Source organism: Balaenoptera musculus, chromosome 16, assembly GCF_009873245.2.
Source record: "Balaenoptera musculus isolate JJ_BM4_2016_0621 chromosome 16, mBalMus1.pri.v3, whole genome shotgun sequence".
Lineage (NCBI taxonomy): Eukaryota > Metazoa > Chordata > Mammalia > Artiodactyla > Balaenopteridae > Balaenoptera > Balaenoptera musculus.
The window spans coordinates 28,430,612-28,443,304 of NC_045800.1; the positions used below are offsets into that span (position 1 = coordinate 28,430,612).

The window sequence follows — 12,693 nt, forward strand, 5'->3', positions numbered from 1 at the left end:
CAGGAAGAGAGGCACCCGGGTGCCTGGGAGGAGGACTAAGGAGCTCCCTAGTGGGCCACTGGTCTTGGGGTCAGGCCAGCTCCCTGGCCCATCACCATCCACCTCTGTTCCAGTCCTGGCTCCCTGTCTAGTACAAAAGTTTTGAATGAGATTAGATGTCTTCAGATATGGATAGCTATCTCGTCACGGCTCAGAAGCCTTCAGCAGGTGTGTGGGAGAGAAGTCTAAGCACATGCTGCTCCTCTCCAGGCTCTCCCTGCAATGTCTAGTTTGCTTAATTCCTCTGCCATCTACAGGGTTATCCTTCAAGGGAGAAGATTCAGGGTTTCTTTGGGGGTGTACCCTCAATTGTGGCCAAAGGTGGCTCTACCGTTGAGACCAGCTTTTTCTTTCTCTTTAACTGCCTGTTTCCTCCAGACCCTGGACTTCAGCAGAGAACAAGCTGAAAAATCAGAGTTCCCTGGAAACTGCCCTCCTCCTCACTTAGACTCAGGTAGGTATTACTACTGTTATCACTTAATGCTGGCAATATTATGTAAGCCAGGTGGTAGGTCATTCATTTTTCTGCCAGAGAAAGGAATGGGAGACCTGCCAAGACAAAAATGGAGAACAGGAGTATTTTATTCCTCTCTGAAGACAAGATGCTACCCTTGTCCCAAAGAGGGAACCTTTGGGAGTCTAAGGAAGGTCTGGATAAGGAGAGAGTTTGGGGGAGCCCATCTCACTGTTGATAACTATGATAGAAAGGTGAATGGTTCCCTAGCTTGGGCTTCCTCCCTGAAGTTCATCTGAGGCATATCACATGGCTATGAGTGTGTCACCCATTACTTTAAAACCCTCAGTAGCTTGCCGCAGCCCATAAAACATGGCTGTGTGGTAGGAGTAATATTATGGGAAAAGCATGAGCTTTAACTTTTTTTTTTTTTTAATTTTTTGGCCACGCCGCTTGGCATGTGGGATCTTAGTTCCCTGACCAGGGATTGAACCCGCACCCCCTGCACTGGAAACTCAGAGTCTTAACCACTGGACCACCAGGGAAGTCCCAGCATGAGCTTTGATATCAAGAAGTATTAGGTCAATGGCAAATTAGAAGTTATAAATAAGTATGTGATCAATATCTGTATCCAATTGCATTTATACATTGATTAAGATGATAGATATTTTAGCATATAATAGGAAAGTATAAAGTATGCTTGGGAGATGGAAATTGGACCTATAAATCTTGCTCTACGAAAAGGGGCACAGGGTACCATGGCAGTTTCTGAACTTTGTTTTGATTCTTCAACTCAAGAGATGAAGAAGAAACAGACCCTGTTTAGCTCGCTTAGGTAAATAAGATGTCATTAGCAAGAAGTCACAGATAACAGTCTCTCTCTTCTTCAGCCCTTCTCAAGTGTTCCTGGATCTGGTCTTATAGGCCAAGAACATCTACAAAAAGGCTGCAGCTAATATTATACTTAATGGTGAAATATTCAAAAATTATTCCCCTAAAATAGGGGAACAGGCAAGCATGTAATCTCTTACCACTTCTATTCAACATTGTACTAGAAATCCTAGCTAGCATAATGGTCAAGAAAAAGAAATAAAAAGCATAAAGATATGGAAAAAACAAGTAAAATTGTTATTATTTGCAGAAGACGTAACTTGTGTATGAAAAATGTACAGAATACACACACACAAAAAGCCCAAATCAGTAAGTGACTTTAGAAAGGTCAAGGATAGAAAGTCAATATAAAAAATTATTCCATCCTACATACTATTTAAAAACAATTGGAGAATGAAAATTGAAATATACTGTTTACAATAGCATCAAAAATATCACATACAAAGGATAAATCTAACTAAATATTTGCGGGATAGCTACACTGAAAATGACAAAACGTTGCTGAGAGAAACTTAAAAATTCTTAAAGAAATGGAGACAAAATAGAAATTGAGACATACTGTGTTCATAGATGGTTAGACTCAATGTTGATCTATAGATTAATTTAATCCCTATAAAAATCCAACAGATTTCTTTGAGGAAATAGACAAGCTGATTCTAAAATGGAAATGCAAAAAGGGTCTAGAGTAGCCAAAAACAATCTTGGAGGAATTAAGTTGGAGGAATTAAACTATTTTAATTAGGACTTACTATAAGGCTAGAGTATTCAAGGGAGTGTGGAGTTAGAAAAAGTAGAGACAAATAGATCAATGAAATAAATTAGAAATTTTGAAATCCACCAACACATATATGGTTAACTGACTTTTTACAACGGTCCCAGGTCAATACAGTGTGGAGGGGAAAGTCTCTTTAACAAGTATTACTGGGGCAACTAGATATCCATATAAAATAAATGAACCTCAACCTCTAGCTCACTCCACACACAAAAATTAATTTGAGAGGGGTCATAGAGCTAAATGTAAAACCCACGACCATAAAGTTTCTATTGGGTTGGCCAGAGAGTTCCTTCGGCTTTTAAGTAAAAATAAAAGGCACATTTTTCATTTTCACCAAGAACTTTATCGAACAACATATTCACCGTTTTGTTCCACTACCTTCTGCCATTTTCCAGGCAACTTCATAATTCCATCTTCCTAAAACTTTTTGTCTTTTTGAGCAAAGAACTGTTCCAGGTGCCTTTTACAGTCTTGAAGGGAATTGAAATTTTTTCCATTAAGAGAATTTTGTGAAGACTGAAATAAATGGAAATCCAAAGGTGCAAAGTCTGGTGAATACGGCAGATGAATCAGAACTTCCCACCCAAGCTGTAACAGTTTTTGCCTGGTCATCAAAGAAACATGCGGTCTTGCATTATCCTGATGGAAGATTATGTGTTTTCTCTTGACTAACTCTGGACGCTTTTCATCGAGGGCCACTTTCAGTTGGTCTAATTGGGAGCAGTACTTGTTGGAATTAATCATTTGGTTTTCCGGAAGGAGCTCATAATAGAGGACTCCCTTCCAATCCCACCATATACACAACATCAACTTCTTTGGATGAAGACTGGCCTTTGGTGTGGTTGGTGGTGGTTCATTTCGCTTGCCCCACGATCTCTTCCTTTCCACATTATTGTACAGTATCCACTTTTCATCGCCCGTCACAATTTGTTTTAAAAACGGAACGTTTTCATTATGTTTCAGTAGAGAATCGCATGCAGAAATACGGTCAAGAAGGTTTTTTTCTGCTTAACTTATGTGGAACCTAAACATCAAAGCCATTAACATAACCAAGCTGGTGCAAATGATTTTCAACGCTTGATTTGGATATTTTGAGTTTGTCGGCTATCTCCTGCGTGGTATAACGTTGATTGTTCTCAATTAATGTCTCAATTTGATCGCTATCAACTGGTCTACCTGACTGTGGAGCATCGTCCAGAGAGAAGTCTCCAGCACGAAACTTCACAAACCACTTTGACATGTTCGATCAGTCACAGCACCTTCTCCATACACTGCACAAATCTTTTTCTTTTGCGTTTCAGTTGCGTTTTTACCTTTCTTGAAATAAGAAAGCATAATATGCCAAAAATGTTGCTTTTTTTCTTCCATCTTCAATATTAAAGTGGCTACACAAAAATTCACCAATTTTGATAAGTTTTTTTTTAAATGCACGCTGATATGACAGCTGTCACAATACAATCTAACAAAGTCGTTTCAAATGACGTTAAAGGCAACTAAGTGCTACTAGAGCCATCTTACAGAAAAAACCAAACTCTTTGGCCAACACAATATATAAAACAGAGGAAAATATCTTTGTGACCTTGAGGTAGGCAGAGGTTGTTTGGACAGGACACAAAAAGCAGTAACCATAGAGGGGGAAATGGATAAATTAGACTCATGAAATTTAACATTTTCATGCAACTAAGAGTTTGCATGCTGCAACTAAGACCCGGCACAGCCAAAATAAATAAATAAATAAATAAATAATTTTTAAAAAAGAAAGTTAACATTTTCTGATACCAAAAGGAACTATTAAGAAAACAAATAGAGGGCTCCCCTGGTGGCACAATGGTTAACAATCTGCCTGCCAATGCAGGGGACACGGGTTCCAGCCCTGGTCCGGGAAGATCCCACATGCTGCGGAGCAACTAAGCCCGTGCGCCACAACTACTGAGCCTGTGCTCTACGGCCCGCGAGCCACAACTACTGAAGCCCGCGCACCTAGAGCCTGTGCTCCACAACAAGAGAAGCCACCGCAATGAGAAGCCCCCGCACCGCAACGAAGACCCAACGCAGCCAAAAATAAATAAATAAATTTATTTTTTAAAAAAAAGAAAGAAAACAAATAGACAGGACAGGGAATGGGAACATATAGTACAGTACATAAAAAGATAAACAACTCAAAAATGGCAAAAGATTTAAGCATAACGTTTCACAAAAGAAGGCATAAAAATGGCCAATAAGCACATGAAAAATTACTGAAAAGCACTAGTCTTAGATATGACGCCCAAAGCATAGGCAACAAAGGAAAAAATAGATAAGTGGGACTTCATCAAAATTAAACCTTTTGTGCTTCAGAGGATATTATCAAGAAAGTGAAAAGACAACTCACAGAATGGGAGAAAATGTTTGCGTATCGTATATTGGATAAGGAACTCATATCTAGAACATACAAATAACTCTAACAACTCGATAATAAAAAGGCAACTAACCCAATTAAAAATTGAATAGATATTTCTTCAAAGAAGATTCACAAATGACCTATAAGCACATGAAAAGATGCTCAACATTGTTAGCCATCAGGGAAATGCAAGTCAAAATCAAAATGAGATACTTCATACCCATTAGGATGGCTATATTCAATACCACAAATAAAAAGTATTGGTGAGGATATGGAGAAATTGAAATCCTGCTGCTGGGAATGGAAAATGGCGCAGCCTCTTGAAAACAGTTTGGCAGCTCCTCAGAAGGTTAAACATGGAACTGCCATCTGATCCAGCAATTTCACTCCCAGGTATATCCCCAAGAGAAATGAAAACATATGTCCGCACAAAAACTGGTACACAAATATTCATAGCAGCTTTATTCATAACAGCCCCAAAGTGGAAGCAACCTAAAATGTCCATGAACTGACTAATGCATAAATTAGATGTAGAATATTTTTACAGAGGAATGTTATTCAGCAGTAAAAAAGAATGCAGTACTGGTACATACCACGACGTGAATGAACCTTGACAATATCATGCTAAGTGAAAGAAACCACTCAACAAAGAACCGTATATGTATGACCCCACTTACATTAACTGTCCAGAATAGCGAAATCTATAGAAACAGAAAGTAGGTTAGTGGTTGCCTAAGGCTTGGAGGGGGCAATGGGGAGGTTGTGTGTGTTGGGGTGGGGGTGATGGCTAAGGAGTGCAGGGTTTCTTTTCAGGGTAACAAACATGTTCTGAAATTGATTGTGGTATTGGACGTACAACTTTGTGAATATATTAAAAACCACTGAGTTGTACAATTTAAATGGATAAATCGTATGGCATGTAAACTGTTTCTCAGTAAAGCTATTTTTTAAAACTATAATGAGATACCACTAACACTAGAATGGCTAAGTGATAAGGACTGAGAACACTAAATGTTGGTGACCATGGGGAATCACTGAAACCCTCAAACATTGTTGGTGGAGGCATGAAACAGTACAACTACTTTGGAAACAGTTTGGCAGTTTCTTAAAATGTTGAACATTCATCCATCGTAAGATCCAATAATTCCACTGCTAGGACTGTCCTCAAGTGAAATGAAAACATATGTCCACCAAAAGACTTGTACAAGGAAATTCATTATAGCTTCATTCATTATAGCCTCAAATGGGAAACAACCCCAAAGTTTGGCAAGAGGAGAATGGATAAACAATTTGTGGAAAGAATGAACTACAAACACGTGCAACCATGTGGATGATTCTAAAAAACATGCTAACCAAAAGCTAGACACCGAAAGTATATACTGACTGATTTCCTTTATATGAAATCTGGTAACAGGAAAAACTAATGTGTAGTATGAGAAGTTAGAGTGTGGTTGCCCAGGATAGGGGGATTTGACTTGGAAAGGGGCCCAAGGGAAGATTTTGGTGATTGAAATGTTCTATATCTTGTTTGCGGAGCTGGTTACCTGATTATATACAATCGTCAATATTCATCAAACAGAGTACTTATGATCTGCATAGTTTATTATATGGTAATTTTATCTCAACTGAAGTAGGAAGGGTTGGGAACAAGCGTAGAACCCAGGAAAGGGAGTCCGAAAATTTGCTTCATTCATTTTTTTATTCATTCATGTAAAGTGCAATAAATATTCATTGAGCCTCTACTCTAGAGCAGGCACTGTTCTGGGAGATAGGGACACTGGTGAAAAAGCTCCATGTTCTTGTCTTCATGGAGTTTATATTCTGGTGGGAGAGATAATTAAAAAAATAAACAGATATATAACGTTGAATGCAGGAAAAAAAAGAATAAAGGAATTTAGAGTAAATGGTTCTATGAAATGCAGGAACTTTGGAGATTCTGGGCATGGTCTGTGCTCAAGAGGAACCCAAAGCTCACAACCTTTTTCTTTTTTTTTAAATTGCTGTCCGCTGGCCCTAATAGTCCCCTGCTTCAACATTTGTGCCTATTTCTGGGTTGAGTTCCCACTTAGCTATGACTTTTCTGGCTCCTCTTTGGGACACAAATATGTACTCAGACTTGCTGTCCTGTATGTTCCTGGGCTGGACCCAGAGTAGACAGAATCTCCATTGGTGAGGCTGATTTCTAGGCTGCAGGTAGTTGCAGGGAACAGCCTGCAGGCAGAGCTTGCCAGAGGGACTGAGTCTCTTCACCTGGCCTCTCATCCCTTCCTGACCTCTGCTAGGGGTGAGGCGGTTTCTGAGGATTTCTGTGCCCTAGCTCTTATTTCATTTTTTTTCCCATCAGAGTCCGGCAGCTGAAATATCCCCAGTACTTGTGCTGTTGCATATACCTGACCTCTGGCTCACAGGGACACCTGAGAAAAGGGAGGTCAATTCAGAGGACTTTTCTACCTCTTCCCACTGCTGGAAGGGCAAAGATGTTGATTGTCCTGTCAAAATTTCCTCCCACCCACAAAGAAAGGACATGACCCCAAGCAGGCAAGCAGGTCACTGTCAAGAGAGAGGAAAAAGAGAGAGAGAGAGAGCTGCCTCTGGGATATAGAGGCGCTTATCAGCATGGCATCAGCCCCTCCCCTCGTGTGAAGGCCTCTCTTTAATGACCTTGCTGCTCCAAGCATGGCTTTGGGCGTCCCACTCTAAGCAGCCCAGCGAAAGCGCGGTAGGCTTCCCTGGGAAGCCATGATCTGCCTGGAAGAGGAGTCCTCCAGGTGTGTGGGTAGGGAGGGTGGCCCACTCCCGGAGGTTTCCCGGGCTTTCAGGAAGAAGCAGACTTGTGAGGCAAAGTTGCTTCTCCCTTTTTCACCTCCCGTGGTTGTGAGTCACTCTTGGCTGCAACATCAGCTGCCATGTCTGTCAAGACAGTCCCTCTGTTGACTCTGACATGGCCGGGGCAAGGGTTTTGAAATGTAGGGGCACACACTCTGCATGCTGGTCATTCTGACAGTTTACTAGTGTCTGTCTGCTTCCTGGACTCAGGTTGAAGCCTCCAGAGTCCCTGTTCTGAAGACTCTGGCAGCCCAGGCATTATGATACTGGCTCTGCATTGCTTTGTGGCCAACCACATCCTACCCTTGTAGGTTTCAGTTTCTCTCCCTGTGCGCAGTAGGCAAGGGGGTGACACAGTAGACGACTCTGCTGGGCAAATAAGCTGACACTTAGGAGTATGGAAAATAGCAAGATTCCAGAGCCTGTTCCTTTCTCTTCCAACTCTAGTCCCAGCTTCATCTCTGACTTGCTCTTTTAATGCTGTCCCTCAGTTTCTTGTCTGTGAAATGGGGACAAGCAGACTTAAATTATCATATACTTCCCTCGTAGGTGGGAGGTCAATAAATATCTAGCTCTGGTCTCCCAGGGGTTTGGGGAAAGGATGAGGGCCCTGTGATAGGCTTTCTGCACGTGTGTGACCTTTATCCCGAGAAATCTCGTGATTCTCGTGAACACCTGCTTATGACATGGATAGGCCCCAGCACTGGACACAGTTTGGGCCTCCCTTTTCCCTTTCCTTGTTCAGGGAGAGGGAGCTTGGGGACACATGCCTGGGATCATGGCACATTAGGCTGCAGAAGGAAAGAGGAAGATGGAATTGCAGCTTAGTGGTGGGGCCGGGTGCTTGGGTAACACCTCCCTTGAGGATCTGTGACTGTCCCCAGTCAGATGTCAAACGGGGCTGGAGGAGAAATATGTTCACAGATCTTCATGCAACCTGGACAGTCCAGCCCACTTGACAGTCCCTTCCTTTTGCCCTCCACGATCTCTGTAAGGAGAGGCCAGCAACATCTATAAGGTCTGAGCCTGGGGAGGTCAGGCTTACAGAAGGACCAGCTGTGAGCCTCATAGGTGCTCAGGGACATCAGGCCTGTCTCCTGCCCCAACTCCCCCCGGTCTGTCCTTCCTTACCCCCTCCTTCCTCGCTCTTTTACGCAGATCTAAGCCAAACCTTGGATGTACATAAGTAAAGATAATACATTCCCTTCACCTAAGGTCCTACTCAATGATGCCAGAAACTTGGCCCATCTCTTCCCCCATGACTAACGAGTACCCAAGCTTTCTCCCAGCCACTGTCGCTTCAGCCCCTCAGATCCTGAGGGCATCTCAGGACAAACAAGCACACTGAGACAGGGTATGACCGAACTTGCCCCACAATGCCATCCACACTGCCCATGGCATTGTGACATCAGGGCAAGAGGCCAGAGCTGTATAAACTGTCCTCACAACCGTGACCTCAGGCTTTCCCATGGGATCTGTCAATGTGGAGGAGGGATGGAAGCCAATGCCCACATCTGGCCCGGGGTTTGCCCCAACCTGTCCTCTGTGCAGAGAGAAGGGGCAGGAGCCTCCTGGGCTGTGGGCTCTTCCCTGTCTCATGGTCCAAGCTGAGTCACAGGCAGCAGAGAGCCAGGAGAGCTAGCATCAGTGGACTCCCTTTCTCCTGCCTGGAGGAGTGGGGACCAGGCTGCTCTGCCTTCTGGGTACCCACTGGCTTCTGGGGGAGATCAAGTGAAACAAGAGATGGGGCCCCCACACCCCCATAAATATATTGGTTCCCTCATTCAGTGAATGTGGAGTGCCACGTGGTCCCAGGCACAGTGGTAAGTGCTGAGGTCATAAGGAGGTCCTGCCCTTGGGCAGTTCACCATAGTGGAGGAGATCCTTGTAACTGGCTGATGGAGTTTAGCACAGGGTGCTATGGACTCCAGAGGAGAGGCACACGCCAGACCAGCATGGGAGAATCAGGGATGACTTCCTAGAGGAGATGGCAGTGCTAAGCCTCAAGGGGCCACTGGGATGGATGATGTGGAGAAGGGCAGTTCTAGGACAAGTTTAGAGGCTTAGAAGAGGGAGAGAGACTCAGAACTGACCCTCTGCTGACTAGGACCTGGAGCATGCTCCTCCAGGGCCCCAGGCCAGAGAGATGGTGCGAGGTCTTGTGCTGTGTGACCCTGGTTGAGGAAAGGCCGGTACACTAGTCCAGCCAGCTCCCTGTATGACCACACGTCTGTGTATCTGTACCATCCCTGGAGCTGTGACCTACCTCTCTGCAGCCCTTCTCCCCCAGATTCTGCCCGTCAGGCACAGAACAGCAGTGTGTGTGTGTGTATGTGCACGCGCACACACTCACGTGTGCGTGTGCGCGCACGCGCACACACTCACGTGTGCGTGGGCGCACATGCCTTTGTGTACGCACATACTTGCATATGCAGCTATGAGTGCCGGGGGAGGGGCCTCTACCAAGTAATTACTACCTGTCTCTGGGAGCTGGGGCTATGTCTGCAGATCAGAGTGAGTGCTACTGGGAACAGTTCATGTCTCTGGGCAGAGTGTGTGAGCCAGGGACTGACAATCTGGGCAGGTGAGACCTGGGGACCAAGGTCTTAGGACCAGGGTCCAGGACCAGAGATTTCACTGACACCCCGGGTAGGTGAGACCTGGGGACAGAGATCACGGGACCAGGGCCAGGCCTGGCGATTTCTGTGGTGACCTGACCTTCCGCAGGGGATCTTCCCCCAGCCCGGGAAGGCATCCCACACCTGAGCATTTCATCTATGGTGGGCAGCAGAGAGGACAGGCACATACAGGCCCAGGGCCTCCAATAACAAATACGTGAGCTGAAATGAAAGTCTTTCTTGCCCTGACTCTGTTCTGAGCTGAATGGGGAGGAGAGGGGTTTGCCCCAGCCTTGCTTTTGTGGTCAGAGAGAGGTGTGCCCCCATTTGCTTCGTACAGTGGCTAAGTGCCCTAAAGGAGTCTCACTGTCTTCCACAATTCCAAACCAGTGTTCCCTCTGTCCTACAGGTGGAAGGTTCGGGGCCTTAGCCATTCCATGCCCTTCGCCCCCTCTCTTTGGCTTCTCTCCTCCCTCTCCCTCCCCCCTTGCTGCTCCCTGCAGGCCCCTGTCCGTACCCACCCCGCACAAGGCACCCTTTCCCCAGCTGATCCAGCCTGTAGCCTCATGCACCCAGGGAGCACAGACAGCCTGCTCTCCCCTGCCCTTCCCTTTGCCTGACAGTAACCTCTTCCACAGCTGATGTCACCCTGCTTTGCACTGACACAGCAGCTCAGCTGGGCACAGCAGGGCTGCAAGGTCCAGAGGGCAGCTGGCTGTATTCGGAGCCAAGCTTCCCTCTGTGCCCCCCTACCCCCAGCCTCTCCCAGCCAAGAGTCTGCTGCTCTCCCTCTGGGCCAATTCCATCCTCGGAGCCAGTGTATCCACCTGGGGATTGAGTGTTGACTGAGGCTTCGCAGTGCCCAGTGGAAGGTCAATTCTCTGTTCTGAAGGGGACAGGGGTGGAGAATGGAGCCAGAGTTCTGGTCCTGCCCCTGGGGAGCTCGCAGCTTTCCAAGAGAAACAGGACAAAGCACAAGAGCTAACCAGGCAGGATCGTATCTGTTGATGGCAGACTGTAAACATACCATACATGTTAAGTGGGGTATGGGTTCAGGAAAGTGAGAGGGGCCCTTCCTAACAGAAGTGCCCCTAGAATTGATTAGAAGAAGAGGATGGGCCTGAGACAAACACATTTAGCATTTTTTTAAGTGTCGACTCCTGAGCACTGGGCTAGGTGCTCTGACAAACTACTAATATTTATTGACATATTTAACCTTCTTTTACAAGGCTCAGAAAAGCTGTGCCAGTCTGGGGCTATTGGGGTGGAGGATGATGTGGTGGTAATGTATCTCCTACATCTGCTGGGTGTGTGGTAGATACTTCATAGATTTGTCTAGTAAGTAGTGCTTTGCCAAGCACAGAACGATCGTGCTAAGCAGAGAGTGGGAATGAGTTGTGCTGGTCCTGCATCTCCCAACCCCTACCTGAAAAGGGAAAATCCCACGCTTGCCCCCAGCTTTGCCTTTGATGTCTAGGTGTAAATAATGTAATCAGGGTGGATTTCCAGGCTATTTCTCTGCTGCTCCCATGCCAGGGGTTGGATGGATGCCCTTTTAAAGCCCGGAGTTATTTCCTTCTATTTCCCTAGGGGACTCTGGGTTTGCAATGTCATCTGGCCCAGACATGCTCTTGCAGAATCCTTGGTTTCCCCATGTGCTCCTTTCAGGCAGCAGCCCAGAGAGCCAGCTGTATTCATCCCATCCCTGCCAGGCTTGTCTTTCAACTGAGGGCCAGCCAGGGGGAGGGAGGCGCCAAACCCAGAGTTCCGTGCACAGCGGTCCCCTCAGCCCCAAGAGCGCTCAGGGCACCCTCAGAGGCTATTGACTCAGTCAGTCCCTGTCATGCCAAGCACCCAGCAGTCTTCTTTCCTAACACCCTTCTTACCAAACTTCTGCTTTCCATGGGCAAATGCCAACTTCTTCCTCCTGACCCCCAAGAGCTACCTGGGCCTCTTGACCATGTGACAAAGCTATGTCTGCCCTGTTATATACTTGGCCTTGGCTGAGGCCAGAACCATACTGCCAACTCTGGGGCCAGAGGAGGGTCACCCGAGACAGCAGGACCCCAGGAAAGGGATGGGGCCTGGTGCTGGCCAACCGCTTCCTGCCAGGGCAGGCTGGTACCTGGGCCTGTGAGTCAGGGCTGAAGCCAACACCCAGCTAATCCCATTACCTCCTTCACTTTTCAGGGCTTATAAGCAAGAAGGCGCCAAAGGCAGGGCCTGGAAAAACTAGGGCTTTCTTGGGAGGGTGCATGTGCCTGGATCCATCCAGGAGAGCAGAGAGTCAGATGCAGGGAATGGGAGTCTGTTCTCGGGTCTCTGGGGTGGGGTTGGAAAGTGGGGAGTAAAGTCAGCACAAGAGGTGTGAGGTGGGGATTGGATTACCCCTCTCAGAGGTGGGGAACACAGATGGCCCTTGGTGGAGACTCCTGAGGGCTGAGGCTACTCCTTCTCCAAAGGAAGGTGTGGAGGTCATGAGAACAGGCCTTACAGACCTCCAACTACTGGTGGAGTAGTTGACCAAGAGCCTCCACCTGGGCCGCTTCTAGGTGTGCAGCCTGGGAACTTGCAATTCCTAGGAGCAGCCCAGCCAATAATTGAGCTTAGCAGGGATATTAAGGCAGCCCCTTTCCTGGGAGATACAGAATTCTCCTGGTGGTTTATTTTGGCTCCCTGTAGGTCCTGGCAAACCTTTCTTAGACTACCT

At 46.2% G+C, this 12,693-nt stretch overlaps 1 protein-coding gene across 1 annotated transcript in view; it reads left to right on the top strand.

Moving 5' to 3' along the window:
• The first annotated feature begins 417 nt into the window (after nt 1-417).
• The window catches only part of PKD2L1 (polycystin 2 like 1, transient receptor potential cation channel), a 53,912-nt gene continuing 41,636 nt past the window's right edge, over nt 418-12,693 (top strand). Inside the window, exon 1 of the mRNA XM_036829299.1 lies at nt 418-493. The gene's annotated coding sequence lies outside the window, so the exon portion shown is untranslated. The remainder of the gene's footprint in view (nt 494-12,693) is intronic.